This window comes from Athene cunicularia (genome assembly GCF_003259725.1).
Source record: "Athene cunicularia isolate RWA chromosome 3 unlocalized genomic scaffold, athCun1 chr3_part1, whole genome shotgun sequence".
Classification (NCBI taxonomy): Eukaryota; Metazoa; Chordata; class Aves; order Strigiformes; family Strigidae; genus Athene; species Athene cunicularia.
In genome coordinates this window covers 4,353,136-4,359,135 of record NW_020799097.1, presented here as the reverse complement: position 1 = coordinate 4,359,135, position 6,000 = coordinate 4,353,136, and positions in this window count along the sequence as shown.

The following is a 6,000-nucleotide window of genomic DNA, read 5'->3' as shown; positions in this document are numbered from 1 at the left end:
TTTTTTTTTTTTTTTTTTTTTTTTTTTCCTAGTTTAGTCTTCTCTCTCCCCATAGATACATTCCTTTCAAGTGGAATTCAGGCTTTAAACACTTTCAGCACCTTAGAATGTCTCTTTCTAAAACCTGTATCCAAACAAAGGAGCACTGTGAATCAGCAGGAGTAACTGTAGCAGGGAAGGCCAACACCACCACAGTTTCAGTGAAAAGAACACTTCCACTATTTGCCAATTCATACCTTCTTGCAACTTGCATGCTTTCAATAGAGAAACACCTGTGTTTGATGCATTCCCAAAGCTGTGGACCTGACAACTGACCCCTTTTCTGAAAACTGTGATCAATCATTTGCTGAAATAGAACAAAACGAAGTTTTACATGCGAGGTCAAGAGTTAAGGTTTCTGGTTTAAGCAAAAATCCGCCAAGGACCCCAAAGCAGACAACCATACAAGCTCCAGAGCCCACTGAATGATGGAGACTGAATCCAGTCCCTGTACAAATCTACAAACTCCTTAGAGGTGGTGGTAATATTTGCTGTGTTGTTGTCAGTCCCTTCGCCAGTTATCAGCAACAGAACTGCAGCTGTCTGCTGAATAACACATTTGTTTATACAGTAGATTGAGAATATTTGTGTGTGCAGCAAACTCCTTGGGGGTATAAACAATGCGTTTCTGAAGAGGCCCGGTGTCATTAGAATAATCAAGACTTGTAGTATGATAAAGAGAGTCACGAACAGAAAGTACTACATAGACTCTCAAGTGACTATCACATTCGGTGTCAAGTCCCGAGGATGATCTCTTCAAACAGCTTTTCCCGTGGTGCAGACACAGGTTGCTACACGCTTTACAGAGGAACCAAGGGGGGAGACATGGTCATGGTGCATTTTTGATGAGACCTTGTCAGCATCATGCTGACATGTAGTAGAAATCTCCTTTTCATTTCAAAAGGCCCAAATCCTTTTATCTGTGCAAACCATGTGAAATCTATCAAAGTAGAAGAATGTCCACTTCCTTTACCAAGGAGACCAGACCAAGGCCAAATTCCTATCGTGGTAGGTTTATATTTTCCTCAAAGTCTGCATCAAGGAAATTGTCCCCTCTCAGCTACTTTATCTGAGTTAATTGTCTCTACGGCAGTCAAGACTGTGGCCATCTAATGTGGGCCAGCCGTACACATCGAAGAGCTTTTGGCCTGGGTGTTTGCAGCATCACAAGTGCTGTTTCTGGGGTTCTGCAACAGGTATTAACTTTGCGAGTGTTCTTTAGACTACAAAGAGTGCAAAACAACGAAAAGGATGTGTGTGCTCTTTCGCGCTGTAGTTTAGCACGATGAAAAAGCCTTGCAGGATAATGAACTTGTCCAGAAGGTATATGGAAGCATTTTAGGGTGAAAATCCTTAGGGTATGGTGTTGGGAAAACTCTCTTGGGTAGGAGAAAAAAAAAAAAGCAACACCTTCTGCAGTGGACCCTGGAAAGCATTGTCTTGTCATCTGTGGGTTTAGTGTGGTTTGCTTAAGAAAGGGATCCTAGGAGTGAACAGGCATGAATGCAGTGAAAACAATCAGGTGTTGACCGAATGCAACAGCGTAGGAAACTCTTCAAAGATTTCCCTTGGAAAATCAAGTCTTATAGACTTTCCTTGGAGTTGGAGTATGGATTATATGACAAAATTGGGGATATCTTCAGAAATGGCTAAATGGAATTTAGCCCTGATTTCTCTGTCGCATGAAAAGTAGAACATGGATAGAAATCCCAATGAAAAAAATGCTCTTCTTTCAAGAAAGCGTATGGAATCCTAAACTGGGTCTTGTGCAAAAAGAGGGAAACGACGAGAAAAGAAGAGTTACAATGATGAGAAGGCAGCAAAGTTCTGGTAGAAGATGAAGACATCACTGAATAAGAGATGAGTAGTACACCCATTTCCGTCCTATTTTCTCAATGCCATAAAGCAAATATCGCCTCCTACTTCACCAGCTCTATCAAGTGACGTTAATTTTTCACATAATGTCGTGAAAAAGTTGCTATGAGAACAGTGAACTGAAAAGGTTCATTTTTTTTTTTTTTTTTTTTTTTTTTCAAATAGCAAGATCCCAGGTGTGCAGCATAAACCAAAAATATCTGCATTTTACACACGCATTTCTTTGGTGCTGATAACTTGGTGACCTGTTGAGATTAGTGCAGACATAATGAGTTGATCAAGAAGGAAGAAAGAAGAAAAGCAGACATAAAATTAGTTAAAACATGCCTACGGCTTTTGACTTCTTGACTCCAGTCTCCTTCTCACAGCACTGTGATGAGTGACAGAAGTCCTCTGAAACTTGGTCATTCTGTTTTGTGCCTTCTGTCCCGTTTTTTCCACTTCACTGCATTCAGGTTCTTCCTCTGAAGGTTAAAGATCTCTCCTTAAGTGTATCGCATCTTTTTACTTGTAGAAACACCATGTTCTCAAAATTCATGTGCATGTAGCTAATTATCTTTTCTCTGTCTCCTGCTCCTAGTCTCCCGCTGTCTTCGTTTACCCTTCTCCCATTCTCCTCACTGCCCATCCAGGAAAGGCAGCTGTCAAAGACTGTAGAAATTCTGTCAGGAAAGAGTTCAGATGAATGGGGCAGTTGGTCTGCTATGTTCAGTAGGAGGTATATATCCATACAAAATAAATCAAAGCTTCGTCTAACCCAGGGTTCCTTCTCCAATACCCTCCAAGAGATGATGCCTGGATAAAAGACATTGAGTCCCTGGTAATTGTTCAGTTTTAGCTCCAAGCCTCTAGCACTTGCAGATTGCACCATCCACCTATTTATATTGCCCAAATTATGATTGGTTTCTCCTCCACATTTCCAACACTCGACATACTTCAGACCTATCCTCCTTGCTCAGTGTCATACCCTTTTAGATCTGTACCATCTAATCCTCAGGATTCAACCTCCTCCCACAAGTTTCCTCCTCTGGACCTGCCAGCCCAGCTCTCCTAGTCCTGCCACAGTGTCAGGTCCCTTCCCAAAAGGCACATCACATCACCTTTGTGGAGTTGATGCCTTTACCCTCATGGGGACAAGGTGGAGGGGTTACAGAAGGGTTGTCTACAATTTCTAGGCCTTGTCCCTATTTTTTTTGATCAAATTGCTGTACAAATCTCATCAAACTATTTCTGTAACAGCTCTGTTCACCATGCAGGTGTGTGTAATGGCAAGGGCTGGTGTGTACCATGGCCAGCAAACATTGGTTCACATTTTAGGAAAATTCTGCTGCCTTTTCCTCGATGGCTGAAATAATGTGAGTGTACTGTGTCTCCCAATTTCTTTGTCATGTGTTTCTGCAAGAGCAGAGGCACGAGACAAAAATAATCTTGCAAATTTGAGATGCTATGTCACTGATCTACCACTTCACCTGTTCGGACTGGGGCATGGAGGATTTGAACCTGCACCAACTGGATGTGGTAGCGGACCAGTAATGAACCAGCTCCTGTCCACAACTTCAACTACAGATAGATACCAGCATGACTCTTGAGAATGGTCTGGCTACAGGTAAACTAAACTAAACAGGTCCAGGGTAAATTTCTGAGCATTGATCCTCAATTATACAAACCGATAAATTCTCATCAGAGTCTCTGCCATGATTTTGACTTCTACTAATTCAGACAAATTAAATTGTTTCCTATTTTTCAAATGTGCAGGCACAAGAAACAAAAAGTAGCCACCTAACTTGACTTCCCAAAATTAGTAGCCCAGGGAATTTCACCCAGTACTTCCCAAAGGGAATGCATCTTGTCAGAAGGTGTTTCATTTGAATCTTTGCTCTGCCTGAATAACACAGTTGTCCAAAATAATGGATAAAATAAGAGTCAGTGTGAAGGCATGAGGGGTTTGGGAGTTTCCTCCTATCCTACATATCAGCTACCTTTGTTTGGGACAAAATATATCACTTTGTGCCTTGGATTCTATGGATCTTAGGAGGATACAATATTAATCTGGTTTAAGGTACTCATATCCTCTCCAATTTGCTGTTATATATGTACAGAGTAGGAAACACATGTGAACAAATTCTTATGAGAAGAAAAACAATAAAACAGAGAAAGAGTTTCAGAATGGAGAACGGGGATAAGGGGAAAGTTTGGATCCCTCTTGTTCACATTGCCCAGTGGTAAAACAGCTGCACAGTCATTTCAATTAGACAGCTCTTGCATCAGCTCCTATGTATAAAAGGTGAATAGACAAATAAAGTTGTGCTGACCTAAATTCCCCTTGTGCTGCCACCAGCTCCCTGTATTATTGACACAAGATGGTTCTTATGCTTTCCCCAACTTCTGTCTTTCCATTCTTTCATGACTGGTGGCATGTCATTTGCTGCACAGATGTTTCTCCCAAGCCATCGCAGGGTTATTTTTCAAGTGACTTCTTCCAGCAGATGTTCCTCAGTTCCCAGGTGTATGCGTTGTCCTCTCCACTGAGCTGAAACTCAGCGATGCGCTTGACATATTGCAGTGCTGCTGTCTTTTTGAGCTGGAGGCTCTGGAACATTGTGCATCACTGACATCTCTGCTCTTGTCAGGCTGCTTGGTGACAGTTTCCCTCAGCAACAGGCCTCCCTGCTCCTCTCCTTGCTGGTTCTTCAGGTTACAAACTCACTACCCAGGCTGCACAAAGCAGCTTTCTGTGGTGCCTGAAACAAACTTATATAATTGCTGTGGAGTGTGTGCCTGAAAGAAGAATTAACTTCACCTGTTATTCAGGCAGCCAAGTCCTATTTCCCTGTAGAGTCAGAGAGGAAAGCTGGATGCAATAGCTTAAAGACACCGACAAAGTAGTGGTTTGAATACAAGACCTTCTTCCTGTTAACTGGGGATTCAAGGTTATGTAACCAGTCACAGCAGGAAAGCTGTATAAACCACCAAGCTCTTTCCCTCAGAGTTTATAATATATAAGTCCACCATAAGTCATGTGGTAGATGACTAAATGCAGGCATTTGGCTCTGTCTTTTTTTTTTTTTTTTTTTTTTTTTTTTAAATATCACAGGGGTGCAGACTGGCTCACAATGACAGCCCTGTTTGGTTCAGCTAATATCTGGGCTAGCTTTAGCCTCAGGCTATGGAACAACTCCTTGCAAGCCTTCTGTGAGACAAAATGATAAGTAGATTCTCTAATTATTATTATTTTTAAATGGATACTATATATTGAACTCAAAGAAATAGCACCCTGTGTTTAATTAGAGAGAGAAGAAAACCTGAGAAGAAATTTCCTCTCTCCACCCCTTCCCCTCACTTCTCCCATCTGAACTCTTTCACCATAGTGTCTCATTCAGGTGGCCATGGGCAGAAAAAAGACCGAGCCAAATCTTCAAAATGACTCTCTGTAGACAGAAAATCTTGGGCTGTAATAGGAACAGGACTATAGCTAATGGGTGCTGTCTATTAGCACTCAGCTGAAGTAGGTAACAAAATGAAGAGGGTTTTGTTGCTAATCATGCCTGTGTCAGGGAAGACAAACTGATTCCTGCAGATGCGTTAGGGCAAAGAGCCTGTGTACTAGGAGTGCTTCACCAAAAAGCAGGGCTTGTATCTCCTATCCCCACCATCCTGATGGCTGCAGCAGGACCAGTAGGCTCTTTCTTCAACGGCTTTTTTTCCCAGCCCTCTGTCTTAGATTAGCCCCTTCATTTCATTCCTTCCCTTCAAGCTAAAGGCATGGCTCTTTCCTCATCTTTGCATGAACAAAACTCAGTATTTTAGCTCGTCATTGCTGAGGCACAGCAGAGGAGAAAGGAACTTGTGTGTTTACTGCCAGGCAAGCTTGCAGAAGTGGGACCAAGACAAATCTCCTGCCAGACATTTTGGCTACATCTCTGCTAGTCGGCTAAGCAGTGTCAGGATCAGCTCTCTGTCCCCGAGGCCAGCTGGCACCGTCTAGCCATTTCCTCAGTATTAAACAACCTTACCTCCAAAATAAAATAGCCAATTCCAACTTGCCTACCGGGGACAGTGCCTGGTGCATGCTGGCTCCTGAGCTGT